General features: G+C 42.4%; 1 pseudogene; it reads right to left on the reverse strand.

Annotated features, from left to right (window-relative positions):
- Positions 1-15,284, reverse strand: part of LOC125535094 (phosphoribosylformylglycinamidine cyclo-ligase, chloroplastic/mitochondrial-like) — a 61,361-nt pseudogene extending 46,077 nt beyond the window's left edge.
- Between the last annotated feature and the right edge of the window lie 8,115 nt (positions 15,285-23,399).

Consider the following 23,399-nt stretch of genomic DNA (forward strand, 5'->3'; position numbering starts at 1 on the left):
GAGTGTTTTTATTGCAAGGGAAGTGGTCACTAGAAGCGGAACTGCCCCAAATACTTAGCGGACAAGAAGGCCGGCATCACGAAAGGTATATGTGATATACATGTAATTGATGTGTACCTTACCAGTACTCGTAGTAGGTCCTGGGTATTTGATACCGGTGCAGTTGCTCAAATTTGTAACTCAAAGCAGGAGCTGCGGAATAAGCGGAGGCTGGCGAAGGACGAGGTGACGATGCATGTCGGGAATGGTTCCAAGGTTGATGTGATCGCCGTCGGCACGCTACCTCTACATTTACCTACGGGATTAGTTTTAAACCTCAATAATTGTTATTTAGTGCCAAGTTTGAGCGTGAACATTGTATCAGGATCTTGTTTAATATGAGATGGCTACTCATTTAAATCCGAGAATAATGGTTGTTCTATTTATATGAGAGATATGTTTTATGGTCATGCTCCGATGGTGAATGGTTTATTCTTAATGAATCTCGAGCGTAATGCTACACATATTCATAGTGTGAATACCAGAAGATGTAAGGTTGATAATGATGGACCCACATACTTGTGGCACTGCCGCCTTGGTCACATAGGTGTCAAACGCATGAAGAAGCTCCATGCAGATGGACTTTTAGAGTCTCTTGATTACGAATCATTTGACACATGCGAACCATGCCTCATGGGTAAAATGACCAAGACTCCGTTCTCAGGAACAATGGAGCGAGCAACCAACTTATTGGAAATCATACATACTGATGTGTGCGGTCCAATGAGTGTAGAGGCTCGCGGTGGCTATCGTTATGTTCTCACCCTCACTGATGACTTGAGTAGATATGGGTATATCTATTTAATGAAACACAAGTCTGAGACCTTTGAAAAGTTCAAGGAATTTCAGAGTGAGGTTGAGAATCAACGTGACAGGAAAATCAAGTTCTTGCGATCAGATCGTGGGGGATAATACTTGAGTCACGAATTTGGCACACACTTAAGAAAATGTGGAATAGTTTCACAACTCACGCCGCCTGGAACACCTCAGCGTAATGGTGTGTCCGAACATCGTAATCGCACTCTATTAGATATGGTGCGATCTATGATGTCTCCTACCGATTTAACGCTATCATTTTGGGGCTATGCATTAGAGACTGCCGCATTCACTTTAAATAGGGCTCCATCGAAATCCGTTGAGACGACACCGTATGAATTATGGTTTGGGAAGAAACCTAAGCTGTCATTTCTAAAAGTTTGGGGATGCGATGCTTATGTCAAGAAACTTCAACCTGAAAAGCTCGAACCCAAGTCGGAAAAATGCGTCTTCATAGGATACCCTAAAGAAACTATTGGGTATACCTTCTACCTCAGATCCGAAGGCAAGATCTTTGTTGCCAAGAATGGATCCTTTCTAGAGAAAGAGTTTCTCTTGAAAGAAGTAAGTGGGAGGAAAGTAGAACTTGATGAAGTATTACCTCTTGAACCGGAAAGTGGCGCAACTCAAGAAAATGTTCCTGAGGTGCCTGCACCGACTAGAGAGGAAGTTAACGATGATGATCATGAAACTTCAGATCAAGTTGCTACTGAACTTCGTAGGTCCACAAGGACACGTTCCGCACCAGAGTGGTACGGAAACCCTGTCTTGGAAATCATGTTGTTAGACAACGGTGAACCTTCAAACTATGAAGAAGCAATGGCGGGACCGGATTCTGACAAATGGCTGGAAGCCATGAAATCCAAGATAGGATCCATGTATGAAAACGAAGTATGGACTTTGACTGACTTGCCCGATGATCGGCGAGCCATAGAAAATAAATGGATCTTTAAGAAGAAGACAGACGCGGATGGTAATGTGACCATCTATAAAGCTAGGCTTGTCGCTAAGGGTTATCGACAAGTTCAAGGGGTTGACTGCGATGAGACTTTCTCACCCGTAGCGAAGCTGAAGTCCGTCCGAATCATGTTAGCAATTGCCGCATTCTATGATTATGAGATATGGAAAATGGACGTCAAAATGGCATTCCTTAATGGTTTCCTTAAGGAAGAATTGTATATGATGCAGCCGGAAGGTTTTATCGATCCTAAGAATGCTGACAAGGTGTGCAAGCTCCAACGCTCGATTTATGGGCTGGTGCAAGCATCTCGGAGTTGGAACATTCGCTTTGATGAGATGATCAAAGCGTTTGGGTTTATGCAGACTTATGGAGAAGCCTGCGTTTACAAGAAAGTGAGTGGGAGCTCTGTAGCATTTCTCATATTATATGTAGATGACATACTTTTGATGGGAAATGATATAGAACTCTTGGACAACATTAAGGCCTACTTGAATAAGAGTTTTTCAATGAAGGACCTTGGAGAAGTTGCTTATATATTAGGCATCAAGATCTATAGAGATAGATCAAGACGCCTCATAGGTCTTTCAGAAAGCACATACCTTGATAAGATATTGAAGAAGTTCAATATGGATCAGTCTAAGAAGGGGTTCTTGCCTGTGTTGCAAGGTGTGAAATTGAGCTCAGCTCAATGTCCGACCACGGCAGAAGATATAGAAGAGATGAGTGTCATCCCCTATGCCTCAGCCATAGGGTCTATTATGTATGCCATGCTGTGTACCAGACCTGATGTAAACCTTGCCGTAAGTTTGGTAGGAAGGTACCAAAGTAATCCCAGCAAGGAACACTGGACAGCGGTCAAGAATATCCTGAAGTACCTGAAAAGGACTAAGGACATGTTTCTCATTTATGGAGGTGATGAAGAGCTCGTCGTAAAGGGTTACATCGACGCTAGCTTCGACACAGATCTGGATGACTCTAAGTCACAAACCGGATACGTGTATATTTTGATTGGTGGGGCAGTAAGCTGGTGCAGTTGCAAGCAGAGCGTCGTGGCGGGATCTACATGTGAAGCGGAGTACATGACAGCCTCGAAGGCAGCGCATGAAGCAATTTGGGTGAAGGAGTTCATCACCGACCTAGGAGTCATACCCAATGCGTCGGGGCCGATCAAACTCTTCTATGACAACACTGGAGCTATTGCACTTGCCAAGGAGCCCAGGTTTCACAAGAAGACCAGGCACATCAAGCGTCGCTTCAACTCCATTCGTGAAAATGTTCAAGATGGAGACATAGATATTTGTAAAGTACATACGGACCTGAATGTAGCAGATCCGTTGACTAAACCTCTCCCTAGAGAAAAACATGATCAACACCAGAATTCCATGGGTGTTCGATTCATCACAATGTAACTAGATTATTGACTCTAGTGCAAGTGGGAGACTGTTGGAAATATGCCCTAGAGGCAATAATAAAAGCATTATTATTATATTTCCTTGTTCATGATAATTGTCTTTTATTCATGCTATAATTGTGTTATCCGGAAATCGTAATACATGTGTGAATTCATAGACACCAACATGTCCCTAGTAAGCCTCTAGTTGACTAGCTCGATGATCAACAGATAGTCATGGTTTCCTGACTATGGACATTGGATGTCATTGATAACGAGATCACATCATTAGGAGAATGATGTGATGGACAAGACCCAATCCTAAACATAGCACAAGATCGTATAGTTCGTTTGCTAGAGTTTTTCCAATGTCAAGTATCTTTTCCTTAGACCATGAGATCGTGTAACTCCCGGATACCATAGGAATGCTTTGGGTGTACCAAACGTCACAACGTAACTGGGTGACTATAAAGGTATACTACGGGTATCTCCGAAAGTGTCTGTTGGGTTGGCACGAATCGAGACTGGGATTTGTCACTCCGTATGACGGAGAGGTATCTCTAGGCCCACTCGGTAATGCATCATCATAATGAGCTCAAAGTGACCAAGTGTCTGGTCAAGGGATCATGCATTACGGTACGAGTAAAGTGACTTGCCGGTAACAAGATTGAACGAGGTATTGGGATACCGACGATCGAATCTCGGGCAAGTAACATACCGATTGACAAAGGGAATTGTATACGGGGTTGCTTGAATCCTCGACATCGTGGTTCATCCGATGAGATCATTGAGGAGCATGTGGGAGCCAACATGGGTATCCAGATCCCGCTGTTGGTTATTGACAGGAGAGCCATCTCGGTCATGTCTACATGTCTCCCGAACCCGTAGGGTCTACACACTTAAGGTTCGGTGATGCTAGGGTTGTAGAGATATGAATATGCAGTAACCCGAAAGTTGTTCGGAGTCCCGGATGAGATCCCGGACGTCACGAGGAGTTCCGGAATGGTCCAGAGGTGAAGAATTATATATAGGAAGTGCAGTTTCGGCCATCGGGAGAGTTTCGGGGGTCACCGGTATTGTACCGGGACCACCGGATGGGTCCCGGGGGTCCACCGGGTGGGGCCACCCATCCCGGATGGCCCCATGGGCTGAAGTGGGGAGGGGAACCATCCCATAGTGGGCTGGTGCGCCCCCTTGGCCCACCCCCTGTGCCTAGGGTTGGAAACCCTAGGGTGGGGGGGCGCCCCACTTGCCTTGGGGGCCACTCCACCCTTGGCCGCCGCCCCCTTAGGAGATCCCATCTCCTAGGGCCGGTGGCCCCCCTTGGGGAGCCTATATAAAGGGGGGGGAGGGGCAGCGGCACCCTTGACTCTTGGCGCCTCCCTCTCCCCTGCTACACCTCTCCCTCTCGCAGAAGAACGACGAAGCCCTGCTGCGGTGACTGCTGCATCCACCACCACGCCGTCGTGCTGCTGGATCTTGATCAACCTCTCCCTTCCCCTTGCTGGATCAAGAAGGAGGAGACGTCACGCTGACCGTACGTGTGTTGAACGCGGAGGTGCCGTCCGTTCGGCGCTAGGATCTCCGGTGATTTGGATCACGTCGAGTACGACTCCCTCATCCCCGTTCTCTTGAACGCTTCCGCTCGCGATCTACAAAGGTATGTAGATGCAATCCGATCACTCGTTGCTAGATGAACTCATAGATGGATCTTAGTGAAACCGTAGGAAAATTTTTGTTTTCTGCAACGTTCCCCAACAAGTAAGTCCTGTCCATGTGTCCCTAAGAAGGGAGGTATTACTGTTGTTCCTAATGATAAAGATGAGTTGATACCGCAAAGAATTATTACAGGTTATAGGGTGTTAATTGATTTTCGCAAATTAAATAAAGCTACTAAAAAGATCATTACCCCTTACCTTTTATCGATCAAATGCTAGAAAGATTATCCAAACATACACATTTTTGCTTTCTAGATGGTTATTCGAATTTCTCTCAAATACTTGTGTAAGCCAATGATCAATCAAAGACTACTTTTACTTTCCCTTTTGGTACTTTTGCTTATAGACGTATGCCTTTTGGTTTATGTAATGCACCTGCTACCTTTCAAAGATGCATGATGGCTATATTCTCTGACTTTTGTGAAAAGATTTGTGAGGTTTTCATGGATGATTTCTCCATCTATGGATCCTCTTTTGATGATTGCTTAAGCAATCTTGATCGAGTTTTGGAGAGATGTGAAGAAACTAACCTTGTCTTGAATTGGGAGAAGTGCCACTTTATGGTTAATGAAGGTATTGTCTTGGGGCATAAAGTTTCTGAAAGAGGTATTGAAGTTGATAATGCTAAAGTTGATGCTATTGAAAAGATGCCATGTCCCAAGGACATCAAAGGTATAAGAAGTTTCCTTCGTCACGCCGGTTTTTATAGGAGGTTCATTAAGGACTTCTCAAAAATTTCTCGGCCTCTGACTAATTTATTACAAAAGATATACCATTTGTCTTCGATGTTGATTGCGTAGAAGCATTTGAAATACTTAAGAAAGCATTAATCTCTGCACCTATTGTTCAGCCACCTGATTGGAATTTACCTTTTGAAATTATGTGTGATGCTAGTGATTATGCTGTAGGTGATGTTCTAGGGCAAAGAGTTGATAAGAAATTAAATGTTATTCAATATTGTAAGGGCATATTTATCCCTAAGTGTTTTAGTGATTGATGACAACGCATTTGCGGACTAATCGTGTGCCTTGAGTATTCCAGACACTTCATTGCTAGGGACAAGACGATTGGGTGCCCCTCGAAGACTGATGAAGACGGCGTCTTTTCTACGTTTCTTTTTGGTGGATTTGAGTCGTAGGAAAGCCATACTATTAAGAGGGGGTCCGCGTTGGAAAGGTTTGGGTGGAATCATCACGTACACGTCTCCTTCTTGTCCCCTCCTTTTTCCTTGGAGCTTCCTCCGTTTTCTTGCCTCCCTTGTCTGGCTGCTGTGGTTGGTCGCGGTAGTACTGTTCCCAGGAAAATGGTAGTACCGTAGGCATCCGTGGTAGTACCGCGTGGTGGCGCGGTAGTACCGCCGGTGACCACGGTAGTACCGCTCCCCTGGAGCCGCACTACCACTGCCCACCAGGCTAGTGCCGCCCCTTTGCGGTAATAGGGGAGGATGTAATTTTTTACGTCCGCACCTACCGCGGTAGTACCGTTTTCACCGAGCGGTAGTACCGCGCTATGCAGTCAGGCAGTAGTACCGCCCCTCGGCGGTACTACTGTGTCGGGTTTTTGCTACTTCCGTTTCTTTGTGGAAGTAGGCACGGAAGTTCCCTTCCCCCTGGCTGGGGTTTTTTGCCTTGCGGTAGTACCGCATGGGGGGCGCGGTAGTACCGCGCGTGCGGAAGTACCGCCCCTAGCTCCTGCGCGTCTGTTTATCTTTTCTATCGCTGGGGTTGCGGCAGTACTGTGGGTCGGTACGGTAGTACCGCACAGCCGTGCGGTAGTACCGCTTGGTTGCAAGCAGTAGTACCGCGTGGCCTTGCGGTAGTACCGCTGGCCAGGCGCGGTAGTACCGCTGGCCGCGGGCTGGTTGGTGGGTAACGGTCGGATCCTTTTCCCACACTATATAAGGGGTCCCCTTCTTCCCCGTTGACTTGCCTCTTCCACCCCTAAGCTCCATTATTGCTCTAAGCTCCATTTTCGCCTGATCTCACTCCCTAGCTGACCAAACTTGTTGATTTGCTCGGGAGTGGTTTAGAAGGCCTCGATCTACACTTCCACCAAGAGATATTTTATTCCCCCCACTAATCCCTTGCGGATCTTGTTACTCTTGGGTGTTTGAGCCTCCTAGACGGTTGAGGTCACCGCGAAGCCATAGTCCATTGTGGTGAAGCTTCGTGGTGTCGTTGGGAGCCTCCAATTGAGTTGTGGAGATTGCCCCAACCTAGTTTGTAAAGGTTCGATCGCCGCCTCCAAGGGCACCAATAGTGGAATCACGGCATCTCGCATTGTGTGAGGGCGTGAGGAGAATACGGTGGCCCTAGTGGCTTCTTGGGGAGCATTGTGCCTCCACACCGCTCCAACGGAGACGTACTTCCTCTCAAAGGGAAGGAACTTCGGCAACACATCCTCGTCTCCACCGTCTCCACTTCTGGTTATCTCGTGCCTTTACTTGTGCTAGCTTATTTGTTTCATATATCTTGCTTGCTTGTGTTCCTATCCTTGTTGCATCATATAGGTTGCTCACCTAGTTGCATATCTAGACAACCTACTTTGATGCAAAGTTTAAATTGTTAAAGAAAAGCTAAAAATTGTTAGTTGCCTATTCACCCCCCCTCTAGTCAACCATATCGATCCTTTCAAATATGATAGTAAAACTCTAGACAATGCTCGGAGAAATTATGCTACTACTGAAAAAGAATTCTTAGCAGTTGTATTTGCTTGTGATAAGTTCAGACCTTATATTGTTGATTCTAAAGTAACTATTCACACTAATCATGCCGCTATTAAATATCTCATGGAAAAGAAAGATGCTAAACCTAGACTTATTAGATGGGTTCTCTTGCTACAAGAATTTGATTTGCATATTATTGATAGAAAGGGAGCTGAGAACCCCGTTGCACACAACTTGTCTTGGCTAGAGAATTTTCTTGATGACCCACTACCTATTGATGATAGCTTCCCTGATGAACAATTAAATGTCATAAATGCTTCTCATGCTGCTCCATGGTATGCTGATTATGCTAATTACATCGTTGCTAAATTTATACCACCTAGTTTCACATACCAGCAAAAGAAAAAGTTCTTCTATGATTTGAGACATTACTTTTGGGATGACCCACATCTTTATAAAGAAGGAGTAGATGGTGTTATTAGACGTTGTGTACCTGAGCATGAACAGGAACAGATCCTACGCAAGTGTCACTCCGAGGCTTATGGAGGACACCACGCTGGAGATAGAACTGCACATAAGGTATTGCAATCCGGTTTTTATTGGCCTACTCTCTTCATGGATGCCCGTAAGTTTGTCTTGTCTTGTGATGAATGTCAAAGAATTGGTAATATTAGTAGACGTCAAGAAATGCCTATGAATTATTCACTTGTTATTGAACCATTTGATGTTTGGGGCTTTGATTATATGGGACCGTTTCCTTCCTCTAATGGATATACACATATTTTAGTTGCTGTTGATTATGTTACTAAGTGGGTAGAAGCTATTCCAACTAGTAGTGCTGATCATAACACCTCTATTAAGATGCTTAAAGAAGTTATTTTTCCAAGGTTTGGAGTCCCTAGATATTTAATGACTGATGGTGGTTCACATTTTATTCATGATGCTTTCCGTAAAATGCTTGCTAAATATGATGTTAATCATAGAATTGCATCTCCTTACCACCCACAGTCTAGTGGTCAAGTAGAATTGAGTAATAGAGAACTCAAATTAATTTTGCAAAAGACTGTTAATAGATCTAGAAAGAATTCGTCTAGGAAACTTGATGATGCATTATGGGCTTATAGAACTGCATATAAAAATCCTATGGGTATGTCACCGTATAAAATGGTTTATGGAAAAGCATGTCACTTACCTCTCGAACTAGAACATAAGGCTTACTGGGCTATTAAAGAGCTCAATTATGATTTCAATCTTGCCAGTGAGAAGAGGTTATTTGACATTAGCTCACTTGATGAATGGAGAACCCAAGCCTATGAGAATGCCAAATTATTTAAAGAAAAAGTTAAAAGATGGCATGACAAAAGAATACAAAAGCATGAGTTTAATGTAGGTGATTATGTATTGCTATACAACTCTCGTTTAAGATTTTTTGCAGGAAAACTTCTCTCTAAATGGGAAGGTCCTTACGTTATCGAGTAGGTCTATCGTTCCGGTGCCATAAAGATTAACAACTTTGAGGGCACAAATCCGAAGGTGGTGAACGGTCAAAGAATTAAACATTATATCTCAGGTAATCCTATAAATGTTGAAAGCAATGTTATTGAAACCTTAACCCCGGAGGAATACATAAGGGACACTTTCCGGAACGTTTCAGACTCCGAAAAGGAATAGGTATGTGGTACGGTAAGTAAACCGACTCCAAAATAGTTCTAATGGCAATATTTCTCCGTTTTGGAATATTTAGATAAATAGAAAAATAAGAAGTAGTCCGGGATGGACACGAGGGCTCCACGAGGGTGGAGGGCACGCCCTACCCCCTGGGCGCGCCCCTACCTCGTGGGCACCTCGTGTGCTCTCTGAACTTTGTTTTCGTACACGACATGTATTCTGGTTGGTAAAAATTCATTATATAATCTCCAGGATGTTTTGACTCCCGTATCATGCAAATATCTCTTGTCTTTATTTTGAGATGTCCTGCTACAGATTAGAGCAACGTGTCATCCCAGGATTCGAAAGGAGAAAGCTATGTGGCTGATTACCTTTGCAGATCCTAAGGTCTATGGGATGTCGAGCATTGTGGCTGGACTACGAAAGAATAAGAGGACTATAAACCCAAGGGAAAGGAGGAGACGAGCTCAAATGAAGATGAAGTCCCACTACCTCAACCTGGGGACATGCATGTGGAGTTGAAAGTACAAGTGCTCCCTAGGTGATTTTGGTAATTAATGACAACATATCTCTTGTTGGACTAACACTTTTACCTAGTATGTTTCAGATGAGTTCAACAATGAAGTGGCATGGACTAGAGGATGTGGAACCCCTTCAAAATGCTAAGGACAAAGGATTGGCCCAAGCTCCAAGCTCAAGACTCTACATTTTATATCTTAGTGATCCAAGATCACATTGAGTCTATAGGAAAGCCAATACTATTAAGAAGGGATGAGGTGTTGCTTAATGGCTTGCTTGCTCAAAGTGCTTAGTGATATGCTCCAAAGCCCTTAACCACTTTCTCACTTCCAAAAATGTCCTAAACCAAAAGTCAAACTTGGCCCCACCGATTCTTTCTATCCGGAGCCACCGAGTTCAGTTGAAATAGCCACTGCCAGAAACCCTAATCAGTTTGATCTCACCGATGGGATCTCGGTCTCACCGAGATGGGCTTGCAAACTCTGTATTACATGTTGCAATATTTTTGGTCCCACCGAGATATGCAATCGCCCCCACCGAGTTTGCTTGGCCAACTCTCCGTTTCGCTTATTACCCAAATCGGTCCCACCGAGTCGGAGTAATCGGTCAAAGTGAGTTTTGGTTTTACCCTAACCCTAGCACATCGGTTCCACCGAGTTGATCTAGTCGGTCCCACCGAAAACCCTAACAGTCACTAGGTTTGCTAAATCGGTCCAATCGAGTTTTTCACTTCGGTCTCACCGAGATTGGTAATTGTGTGTAATGGTTAGTTTTTGTGTGGAGGCTATATATACCCCTCCACCCACTCTTCATTCAAGGAGAGAGCCATCAGAACATACCTACACTTCCAATACACATTTTCTGAGAGAGAACCACCTACTCATGTGTTGAGGCCAAGATATTCCATTCCTACCATATGAATCTTGATCTCTAGCCTTCCCCAAGTTGCTTTCCACTCAAATCTCCTTTCCACCAAATCCATATCCTGTGAGAGAGAGTTGAGTGTTGGGGAGACTATCATTTGAAGCACAAGAGCAAGGAGTGCATCATCAACACACCATTTGTTTCTTCTTGGAGAGTGGTGTCTCCTAGATTGGCTAGGTGTCACTTGGGAGCCTCCGACAAAGATTGTGGAATTGAACCAAGGAGTTTGTAAGGGCAAGGAGATCGCCTACTTCGTGAAGATCTACCGCTAGTTAGGCAAGTCCTTCGTGGGCGATGGCCATGATGGGATAGACAAGGTTGCTTCTTCATGGACCCTTCGTGGGTGGAGCCCTCCGTGGACTCACGCAACCGTTACCCTCCGTGGGTTGAAGTCTCCATCAACGTGGATGTATGATAGCACCACCTATTGGAACCACGACAAAAACATCCGTGTCTCCAATTGCGTTTGAATTCTCCAAACCCTTCCCTTTACATTCTTGCAAGTTGCATGCTTTACTTTCCGCTGCTCATATACTCTTTGCATGCTTGCTTGATATGTATTGTGTTTGCTAAACTAGTGCCTAAACTCCACTTCAACTTAAAGAAATTAAAAAATGCAACTTTTGGCACTTAGTGCCTAATCCCCCCCCTCTAGACACCTCTTCTCGATCCTTTCAGGACTTCAAAAATTTAAGCCTCCCGGATAGAGTAAAGAAACCTAAGATCGAGTTTATCCCTTTTCACCTCTTGCAAGAAAACAAGCAGGAACTATGCAAAAAGATACTGAGCCTGGAACAGGAGATCGAGGACCTAAGGGACCAAAATTCTGTCCTCAAGCGCAAATTAAGGAAGAAGCCTACGCCATCAACAAAACCATCACCTTCTTCACCAACAAAGAAGAACTGAGCATCGGGTATGAGCACTCCCCTTGGCATCTGCCAAGCTTAGGGGAGTGCCCCGGTATCGTATCACCATCACTTTTATCTTTACCATTTTTCTTAGTTCGATCCTTTTGATAATATTTTGATCTAGTAGCATAAAGCTTTTTAGTATGATCTAGTTGTGAGTTTTGCTTTATGATCCTTCTATGTAATCGAGTCCGTGAGCTATATATTTTATAAAGATTAGTGTTGAGTCAAGGGCTTGATTATTTTGCCATGATCTTGAGTGAATAAAAGAAAAGAGAAAGAATAGAAAGAAATAAAAGAGATCATATGGATCTTATGGAGAGTAATGATCTCACATATAAAAAGTATGATGAATAAAAGTTGTTGAGAGTTGACAAACATAATTTTGGTCATCGTTGCAATTAATAGGAAGTAATAAAGAAAGAGAGGTCTTCACATATAAATATACTATCTTGGACATCTTTTATGATTGTGAGCACTCATTAAAGTATGACATGCTAAAGAGTTGACGTTGGACAAGGAAGACAACATAATGGGTTATGTTTTCTTACATCTGAGATAAATTATATTGTCTTGGATCATCCAACATGATTGAGCTTGCATTTCTCCCTCATGCTAGCCAAATTCTTTGCACCAAGTAGAGATACTACTTGTGCTTCCAAACACCCTTAAACCAGTTTTGCCATGAGAGTACACCATATCTACCTATGGATTGCGTAAGATCCATCAAGTAAGTTGTCATCGGTGCAAGCAATAAAAAATTTGCTCTCTAAATATGTTTGATTGATTGGTGTGGAGGAAATAAGCTTTATACGATCGTGTGATATGGAAGAAATAAAAGCGACAAATTGCATAATAAAGGTCCATATCACAAGTGGCAATATAAAGTGACATTCTTTCGCATTAAGATTTTGTGCATCCAACCATAAAAGCGCATGACAACCTCTTCTTCCCTCTGCGAAGGGCCTATCTTTTATCTTCATCTCCTACCTTATATAAGAGTCATGGTGATCTTCACCTTTCCTTTTTATATTTTATCTTTTGGCAAGCACAACATGTTGGAAGGATCCTGGTATATATGGCTAATTGGATGTGAGTTTTCATGAACTATTATTGTTGACATTACCCTTGAGGTAAAATGTTGGGGGCAAAACTATAAGCCCCTATCTTTCTCTGTGTCCGATTAAAACTTCATACCCATAAGTATTGCGTGAGTGTTAGCAATTGTGAAAGACTATATGATAGTTGAGTATGTGGACTTGCTGAAAAGCTCTTATTTTGACTCTTTCCTATGTTATGATAAATTGCAATTGCTCCAATGACTGAGATTATAGTTTGTTAGTTTTCAACGAAGTTTATGATTCATACTTGAAATTGTTATTGAATTATTACTCTAGCATAAGAAATCATATGACAAGAATTATATAAGTTGTTGTTCTAAGAATGATCATGATGCCCTCATGTCCGTATTTTATTTTTATCGACACCTCTATCTCTAAACACGTGAACATATTTTTCGATTTTGGCTTTCGCTTGAGGACAAGCGAGGTCTAAGCTTGGGGGAGTTGATACGTCCATTTTGCATCATGCTTTTATATCGATATTTATTGCATTATGGGCTGTTATTACACATTATGTCACAATACTTATGCCTATTCTCTCTTATTTTACAAGGTTCACATAAAGAGGGAGAATGCCGGCAGCTGGGATTCTGGGCTGGAAAAGGAGCAAATATTAGAGACCTATTCTGCACAGCTCCAAAAGTCCTGAAACTTCACAGAAGTCAATTTCAGAATATATAATAAATATTGAGTGCAAGAAGTTCACCAAGGGGGCCACACCCTGCCCACGAGGGTGGGGGTGCGCCCTACCCCCTGGGCGCGCCCCCTACCTCGTGGCCCCCTGGTGGCCCTTCGACGACCATCTTCTGCTATATGGAGTCTTTCGATGAGAAAAAATCATAAGCCATCTTCCCTGATGAGACTCCACCGCCATGAGGCGAAACCTTGGCGAAACCAATCTAGGGCTCTGGCGGAGCTGTTCTGCCGGGGAAACTTCCCTGTGGGAGGGGGAAATCATCGCCATCATCATCACCAATGCTCCTCTCATCGGGAGAGGGCAATCTCCATCAACATCCTCACCAGCACCATCTCCTCTCAAAACCCTAGCTCATCTCTTGTATCCAATTCTTGTCTCCAAGTCTGGGATTGGTACCTGTGGGTTGCTAGTAGTGTTAATTACTCCGTGTAGTTGATGCTAGTTGGTTTATTTGGTGGAAGATCATATGTTCAGATCCTATATGCATATTAATACCCCTCTGATTATGAACATGAATATGCTTTGTGAGTAGTTACGTTTGTTCCTGAGGACATGGGAGAAGTCTTGCTATTAGTAGTCATGTGAATTTGGTATCCGTTTGATATTTTGGTGAGATGTATGTTGTCTCTCCTCTAGTGGTGTTATGTGAACGTTGACTACATGACACTTCACCATTATTTGGGCCTAGAGGAAGGCTTTGGGAAGTAATAAGTAGATGATGGGTTGCTAGAGTGACAGAAGCTTAAACCCTAGTTTATGCATTGCTTCGTAAGGGGCTGATTTGGATCCATATGTTTCATGCTATGGTTAGGTTTACCTTAATACTTTTGTTTTAGTTGCGGATGCTTGCAATAGAGGTTAATAATAAGTGGGATACTTGTCCAAGTAAGGGCAGTACCCAAGCACCGGTCCACCCACATACCAAATTATCAAAGTACCAAACGCGAATCATATGAACGTGATGAAAACTAGCTTGACGATATTCCCATGTGTCCCCGGGAGCGCTTTACATCATATAAGAGTTTGTCCAGGCTTGTCCTTTGCTACAAAAAGGATTGGGCCACCTTGCTGCACTTTATTTACTACTTGTTGCTCATTACAAATTATCCTATCACAAAACTATCTGTTACCTATTATTTTAGTGCTTGAAGAGAATACCTTACTGAAAACCGCTTATCATTTCCTTCTGCTCCTTGTTGGGTTCGACACTCTTACTTATCTAAAGGACTACGATAGATCCCCTATACTTGTGGGTCATCACGGCTCCGGCGGCTCAGCACAGCGTGGGCGGCTCGCATATGTCCATTGGACAGCTTGTGTGAGCAGACGTGGCTCTGATTTGTTGATATATATGTCAGAGTCAACCGCGACATTTAGAACACGGAGTGGACGCGTGAGTCAGCCGCGGAATTGTAAGCCGGGCAGACAAACGAGTCGATGTGGGTGTGGACGGTTGAGTCGGCGCGGGCACGGTCTAATGAACTGCACGCGACCTCCAATAACAATGCGTGAGGACTGGATCATACTTTAACCATGAGGTAATTGACCTGATTGTTACGGCCGTGGCGGCTTGAAGTGGCGGCTCAAGGCCGGTTGGCGCATGGCGGCTCTCTACAAGGGTGAAACGGTGGTGGAGGCGCGAGACACCATGCAGCTCCACAGGGTGGCTCGGGGCAGCGGCGAGGCTTGACGACCGGCGAAGGAGCAGGGCGCCTCGAAACGGCAGGGTCGCGACCTGCGATTGAGGCGACAGCCGGTGGCTCAGAAACTGCAGCGGCATCGTGTTTGAGACGGTGGAGACGGTGACTTGAACAGCTTGAAACGGACGCAGTTGACCCGAGGGCAGGCGGCGGCTCATCGTGTGTGATGGCGGCTCTCCGGCGGCGGCTCAACACGGTAGAGTGACGCAGTGGTGCGCCAATGATTTGACAGAGATTAGCAAAACCTCGCCCGCGGAGTTGCACGAGGATGGGCCGTAGCATCAGGTTGAGATGTGGCAGTTCAGTGTCCAACGGCTTAAGCAGCAGGGGCGGGGCTGGCTCTCGGAGACCGGCGGCTCAGCCAATTTTGGAAGGGCGAGACTGGCTCTGGACCAGAACCGTGGCGGCTCGGACATCCGCAGCTATGAGGCCAGGCGGCTGAGGCGCGGCGAGGTCCGACAACGACTCGGACGGGAGGCGACTTTCGTGAAGTGGTTCAGGAGCAGGCAAGGCTCGACGGTGATTCAGAATAGAAGAAAAATCACTAAAACCGCAGGCAGCTCAGAGTCAGGGCTACACAAACATCGATTGGGAACGATGGCCGAATCCAGGTCATGGTCGGTTGACTCATGTACGAGTCCTTCTCTCCCCTTTTCTCTCTCTTTTTTTCTTTGAAAATTACTTTGATGAACCGCCAGCAGCAATTGATCTCTTCTGACTCGGATGGATATAGTAACCAAGGGACATATCTGTTCTAGTAATACTCAAGTAGTACTGGTCTTCTTCCCAAAAAGAATTTTCACGTGGCAGGGTATGATACGTCTCCAACGTATCTATAATTTTTATTGCTCCATGCTATATTATCTACTGTTTTGGACATTATTGGGCTTTATTTTCCACTTTTATATTATTTTTGGGACTAACCTATTAACCGGAGGCCCAGCCCAGAATTGCTGTTTTTTGCCTGTTTTAGGGTTTCGAAGAAAAGGAATATCAAACGGAGTCCAAACGGAATGAAACCTTCGAGAACGTGATTTTCTCAATGAATAAGACCCAGGAGATTTGGACCCTACGTCAAGACACAAAAGAGGAGGCCACGAGGTAGGGGGGCGTGCCTACCTCCCCCTAGGCATGCCCTCCACCCTCGTGGGCCCCCTGTTGCTCCACCGACGTACTCCTTCCTCCTATATATACCTACGTACCCCCAAACGATCAGATATGGAGCAAAAACCCTAATTCCACCGCCGCAACTTTCTGTATCCACGAGATCCCATCTTGGGGCCTATTCCGGAGCTCCGCTGGAGGGGGCATCGATCACAGAGGGCTTCTACATCAACACCATAGCCCCTCCAATGAAGTGTGAGTAGTTTACCTTAGACCTATGGGTCCATAGTTATTAGCTAGATGGCTTCTTCTCTCTTTTTGGATCTCAATACAATGTTCCCCCCTCTCTTGTGGAGAACTATTCGATGTAATCTTCTTTTTGCGGTGTGTTTGTTGAGACCGATGAATTGTGGATTTATGATCAAGTCTATCTATGAACAATATTTGAATCTTCTCTGAATTCTTTTATGTATGATTGGTTATCTTTGCAAGTCTCTTCGAATTATCAGTTTGGTTTGGCCTACTAGATTGATCTTTCTTGCAATGGGAGAAGTGCTTAGCTTTGGGTTCAATCTTGCGGTGTCCTTTCCCAGTGATAGCAGGGGCAGCAAGGCACGTATTGTATTGTTGCCATCGAGGATAACAAGATGGGGTTTTCATCATATTGCATGAGTTTATCTCTCTACATCATGTCATCTTGCTTAAGGCGTTACTCTGTTTTTAACTTAATACTCTAGATGCATGCTGGATAGCGGTCGATGAGTGGAGTAATAGTAGTAGATGCAGGCAGGAGTCGGTCTACTTCTCTCGAACGTGATGCCTATATACATGATCATGCCTAGATATTCTCATAATTATGCTCAATACTGTCAATTGATCAACAGTAATTTGTTCACCCACCGTAGAATACTTATGCTCTCGAGAGAAGCCACTAGTGAAACCTATGGCCCCCGGGTCTATCTTTATCATGTTAATCTCCTACTACTTAGTTATTTCCTTTGCTTTTTACTTTGCCTTTATTTTACTTTGCATCTTTATCACAAAAATACCAAAAATATTATCTTATCATATCTATCAGATCTCACTCTCGTAAGTGGTCGTGTAGGGATTGACAACCCCTATTCGCGTTGGTTGCGAGGATTTATTTGTTTTGTGCAGGTACAAGGGACTCGCGCGTAGCCTCCTACTGGATTGATACCTTGGTTCTCAAAAACTGAGGGAAATACTTACGCTACTTTGCTGCATCATCCCTTCCTCTTCGGAGAAAACCAACACAGTGCTCAAGAGGTAGCAAGAAGGATTTCTGGCGCCGTTGCCGGGGAGGTCTACACAAAAGTCAACATACCAAGTACCCATCACATACCCTTATCTCCCGCATTACATTATTTGCCATTTGCCTCTCGTTTTCCTCTCCCCCACTTCACCCTTGCCGTTTTATTTGCCCTCTCTCTCTCTATCCTCCATCTCTTTCTCTATTTACCTCTTTTTGCCCGCTTGTTTTTTGTTTGCTTATGTGTTAGTTTGCTTGCTTGTCATGATGGCTCAAGATAGTACTAAATTATGTGACTTCACCAATACCAACAATAATGATTTTATTAGCACTTTGATTGCTCCTCTTACCGATGCTGAATCTTGTGAAATTAATACTGCTTTGCTGAATCTTGTCATGAAAGATCCGTTTTCCGGCCTTCCTAGTGAAGATGCCGCTACCCATCTAAATAGCTTCTTTGATTTGTGTGATATGCAAAAGAAGAAAGATGTGGATAATGATATTGTTAAATTGAAGCTATTTCCTTTTTCACTTAGAGATCGTGCTAAAGCTTGGTTTTTGTCTTTGCCTAAAAATAGTATTGATTCATGGAATAAGTGCAAAGATGCTTTTATCTCTAAGTATTTTCCTCCCGCTAAGATCATCTCTCTTAGAAACGATATTATGAATTTTAAGCAACTTGATCATGAACATGTTGCACAAGCTTGGGAGAGGATGAAATTAATGATACGCAATTGCCCTACTCATGGTTTGAATTTGTGGATGATTATACAAAAATTTTATGCCAGATTGAATTTTGCTTCTAGAAATCTTTTATATTCAGCCGCGGGAGGCACTTTTATGGAAATCACTTTAGGAGAAGCTACTAAACTCCTAGATAATATTATGGTTAATTATTCTCAATGGCATACTGAAAGATCTACTAATAAAAAGGTGCATGCGATAGAAGAAATTAATGTTTTGAGTGGAAAGATGGATGAACTTATGAAATTATTTGTTAATAAGAGTGTTTCTTCTGATCCTAATGATATGCCCTTGTCTACTTTGATTGAGAATAATAATGAATCTATGGATGTGAATTTTGTTGGTAGGAACAATTTTGGTAACACCGCGTATAGATGAAATTTTAATCCTAGGCCTTATCCTAGTAATCCCTCTAATAATTATGGTAATTCCTACAACAATTCCTATGGAAATTATAATAAGATGCCCTATGATTTTGAATCTAATATTAAAGAATTTATTACTTTGCAAAATAATTTTAATGCTTTGATTGAAGAAAAATTGCTTAAGATTGATGAGTTGGCTAGGAACGTTGATAGAATTTCTCTTGATGTTGATTCTTTGAAACTTAGATCTATTCCACCTAAGCATGATATCAATAAGTCTCTCAAAGCCATGAGAATTTCCATTGATGAGTGCAAAGAAAGAACCGCTAGGATGCGTGCTAAGAAAGATGCCTTTTATAAGAGCGTGTTCTTCTAGTTCCTATGAAAATAATGATGAAGATCTAAAAGTTATTGATGTGTCTCCTATTAAATCTTTGTTTTGCAATATGAATCTTGATAATGATGGGACTGAATATGATCCACCTTTACCTAGAAGGCGTTCCAAGAATTTGGAATTTTTTGATCTTGATGCTAAAATTGATAAAAGTGGGATTGAAGAAATTAAAACCCTAGATGTTGCTAAACCCACTATTATGGATTTCAAGGAATTTAACTATGAAAATTTCTCTTTTATTGATTGTATTTCCTTGTTGCAATCCGTGCTAAATTCTCCTCATGCTTATAGTCAAAATAAAGCGTTTACTAAGCATATCGTTGATGTCTTGATGCAATCTTATGAAGAAAAACTTGAATTGGAAGTTTCTATCCCTAGAAATCTTTATGATGAGTGGGAACCAACTATTAAAATTAAAATTAAAGATCATGAATGCTATGCTTTATGTGATTTGGTGCTAGTGTTTCCACGATTCCAAAGACTTTGTGTGATTTGTTAGGTTTCCGTGATTTTGATGATTGCTCTTTAAACTTGCACCTTGCGAATTCCACTATTAAGAAACCTATGGGAAGAATTAATGATGTTCTTATTTTTGCAAATAGGAATTATGTGCCATAGATTTTATTGTTCTTGACATAGATTGCAATCCTTCATGTCCTATTATTCTTGGTAGACCTTTCCTTAGAACGATTGGTGCAATTATTGATATGAAGGAAGGAAATATTAGATTCCAATTTCCATTAAGGAAAGGCATGGAACACTTTCCTAGAAAGAAAATTAAATTACCTTATGAATCTATTATGAGAGCCACTTATGGATTGCAAACCAAAGATGGCAATACCTAGATCTATCCTTGGTTTTTATGCCTAGCTAGGGGCGTTAAACGATAGCGCTTGTTGGGAGGCAACCCAATTTTATTTTTATTCCTTGATTTTTGCTCCTGTTTAGTAATAAATAATTTATCTAGACTCTTGGTTGTGTTTTTGTGTTTAATTAGTGTTTGTGCCAAGTAGAACCGTTGGGAAGACTTGGGGAAAGTCTTGTTACACTTGCTGTAAAAAAACAGAAACTTTAGCGCTCACGAGAACTACTTCCATTTTTATTTGAAAAGTTATATTTAGTTAATTATTTTTTCATATGATTAATAGATAAATTACTCACGTCCAGAAATTTATTTTAGAATTTTTGGGGTTCCAGATCTTGCACTAGCTACAGATTACTACATACTATTCTGTTTTTGACAGATTCTGTTTTTCGTGTGTTGTTTGCTTATTTTGATGATTCTATGGCTAGTAAAATAGTTTACAAACCATAGAGAAGTTGGAGTACAGTAGGTATAACACCAATATAAATAAATAATTAGTTCATTCCAGTACCTTGAAGTGGTCTTTTGTTTTCTTTCGCTAATGGAGCTCACAAGATTTTCTACTTTAAGTTTTGTGTTGTGAAGTTTTCAAGTTTTGGGTAAAGATTTGATGGATTATGGAACAAGGAGTGGCAAGAGCCTAAGCTTGGGGATGCCCATGGCACCCCCAAGATAATCTAAGGACACGTAAAAGCCAAAGGTTGGGGATGCCCCGGAAGGCATCCCCTCTTTCGTCTACTTCTATCGGTAACTTTACTTGGAGCTATATTTTTATTCGCCACATGATATGTGTTTTGCTTGGAGCATCTTGTATGATTTGAGTCTTTCCTTTTTAGTTTACCACAATCATCCTTGATGTACACACCTTTTGAGAGAGCCATACATGATTTGGAATTTGTTAGAATACTCTATGTGCTTCGCTTATATCTTTTGAGTTATATAGTTTTGCTCTAGCACTTCACTTATATCTTTTAAAGCACGGTGGTGGATTTGTTTTATAGAAACTATTGATCTCTCATACTTCACTTAGATTATTTTGAGAGTATTCAATAGCATGGTAATTTTCTTAAAATCCTAATATGCTTGGTATACAAGATTAATAATAAAACTTTCTTATGAGTGTGTTGAATACTATGAGAAGTTTGATGCTTGATAATTGTTTTGAGATATGAAGATGGTGATATTGAAGTTGTGCTAGTTGAGTAGTTGTGAATTTGAAGAATACTTGTGGTAAAGTTTGTGATTCCCATAGCATGCACGTATGGTGAACCCTTATGTGATGAAGTCGGAGCATGATTTATTTTTTGATTGTCTTCCTTATGAGTGGTGGTCGAGGACGAGCGATGGTCTTTTCCTACCAATCTATCCCCCTAGGATCATGCGCGTAATACTTTGATTTGATAAATTGTAGATTTTTGCAATAAGTATATGAGTTCTTTATGACTAATGTTGCGTCCATGGATTATACGCACTTTTCTCACCCTTCCACCTTTGCTAGCCTCTCTAATACCGCACACCTTTCGCCGGTATCATACACCCACCATATACCTTCCTCAAAATAGCCACCATACCTACCTATTATGGAATTTCCATAGCCATTCCGAGATATATTGCCGTGCAACTTTCCACCGTTCCGTTTATTATGACACACTCCATCATTGTCATATTGCTTAGCATGATCATGTAGTTGACATCGTATTTGTGGCAAAGCCACCATTCATAATTCTTTCATACGTGTCACTCTTTATTCATTGCATATCCCGGTACACCGCTGGAGGCATTCATATAGTGTCATATTTTGTTCTAAGTATCGAGTTGTAATTGTTGAGTTGTAAGAAAAATAAAAGTGTGATGATCATCATTATTAGAGCATTGTCCCAGTGAGGAAAGGATGATGGAGACTATGATTTCCCCACAAGTCGAGATGAGACTCCGGACGAAAAATAAAAAAAAAGAAAAAAAGAAAGAAAAGAGGCCATAAAAAGGGAAGGCCCAAATAAAAAATGAGAGAAAAAGAGAGAAGGGGCAATGCTACTATCGTTTTACCACACTTGTGCTTCAATGTAGCACCATGATCTTCATGATAGAGAGTCTCCTATGTTGTCACTTTAATATAATAGTGGGAATTTTTCATTATAGAGCTTGGCTTGTATATTACAATGATGGGCTTCCTCAAAATGCCCTAGGTCTTCATGAGCAAGCAAGTTGGATTCACACCCACTTAGTTTATTTTGTTGAGCTTTCATATACTCATAGCTCTAGTGCATCCGTTGCATGGCAATCCCTACTCACTCACATTGATATCTATTGATGGGCATCTCCATAGCCCGTTGATACGCCTAGTTGATGTGAGACTATCTTCTCCCTTTTTGTCTTCTCCACAACCACCATTCTATTCCACCTATACGTGTTATGTCCATGGCTCACGCTCATGTATTGCGTGAAGATTGAAAAAGTTAGAGAACACCAAAAGTATGAAACAATTGATTGGCTTGTCATCGGGGTTGTGCATGATTTAAATATTTTGTGTGGTGAAGATGGAGCATAGCCAGACTATATGATTTTGTAGGGATAACTTTCTTTGGCCATGCTATTTTGAGAAGACATAATTGCTTTATTAGTATGTTTGAAGTATTATTATTTTTATGTCAATATTAAACTTTTGTCTTGAATATTTCGAATCTGAATATTCATACCACAATTAAGAAGAATTACATTAAAATTATGCCAAGTAGCACTCCGCATCAAAAATTCTGTTTTATCATTTACCTACTCGAGGATGAGCATGAATTAACCTTGGGGATGCTTGATACGTCTCCAACGTATCTATAATTTTTGATTGCTCCATGCTATATTATCTACTGTTTTGGACATTATTAGGCTTTATTTTCCACTTTTATATTATTTTTGGGACTAACCTATTAACCAGAGGCCCAGCCCAAAATTGTTGTTTTTTGCCTGGTTTAGGGTTTCGAAGAAAAGGAATATCAAACGGAGTCCAAACAGAATGAAACCTTCGGGAACGTGATTTTCTCAACGAATAAGACCCAGGAGACTTGGACCCTATGTCAAGACACAAAAGAGGAGGCCACGAGGTAGGGGGCGCGCCTACCCCCCAGGCGCGCCCTCCACCCTTGTGGGCCCCCTGTTGCTCCACCGACGTACTCGTTCCTCCTATACATACCTACGTACCCCCAAACGACCAGATACGGAGCCAAAACCCTAATTCCACCGCTGCAACTTTCTGTATCCACAAGATCCCATCGTGGGGCCTATACCGGAGCTCCGCCGGAGGGGGCATCGATCACGGAGGGCTTGTACATCAACACCATAGCCCCTCTGATGAAGTGTGAGTAGTTTACCTCAGACCTACGGGTCCATATTTATTAGCTAGATGGCTTCTTCTCTCTTTTTGGATCACGATACAATGTTCTCCCCCTCTCTTGTGGAGAACTATTCAATGTAATCTTCTTTCTGCGGTGTGTTTGTTGAGACCGATGAATTGTGGGTTTATGATCAAGTCTATCTATG

The sequence above is a fragment of the Triticum urartu genome, chromosome 2A (genome assembly GCF_056163025.1).
Source record: "Triticum urartu cultivar PI428250 chromosome 2A, HENAU_Tu73, whole genome shotgun sequence".
Lineage (NCBI taxonomy): Eukaryota > Viridiplantae > Streptophyta > Magnoliopsida > Poales > Poaceae > Triticum > Triticum urartu.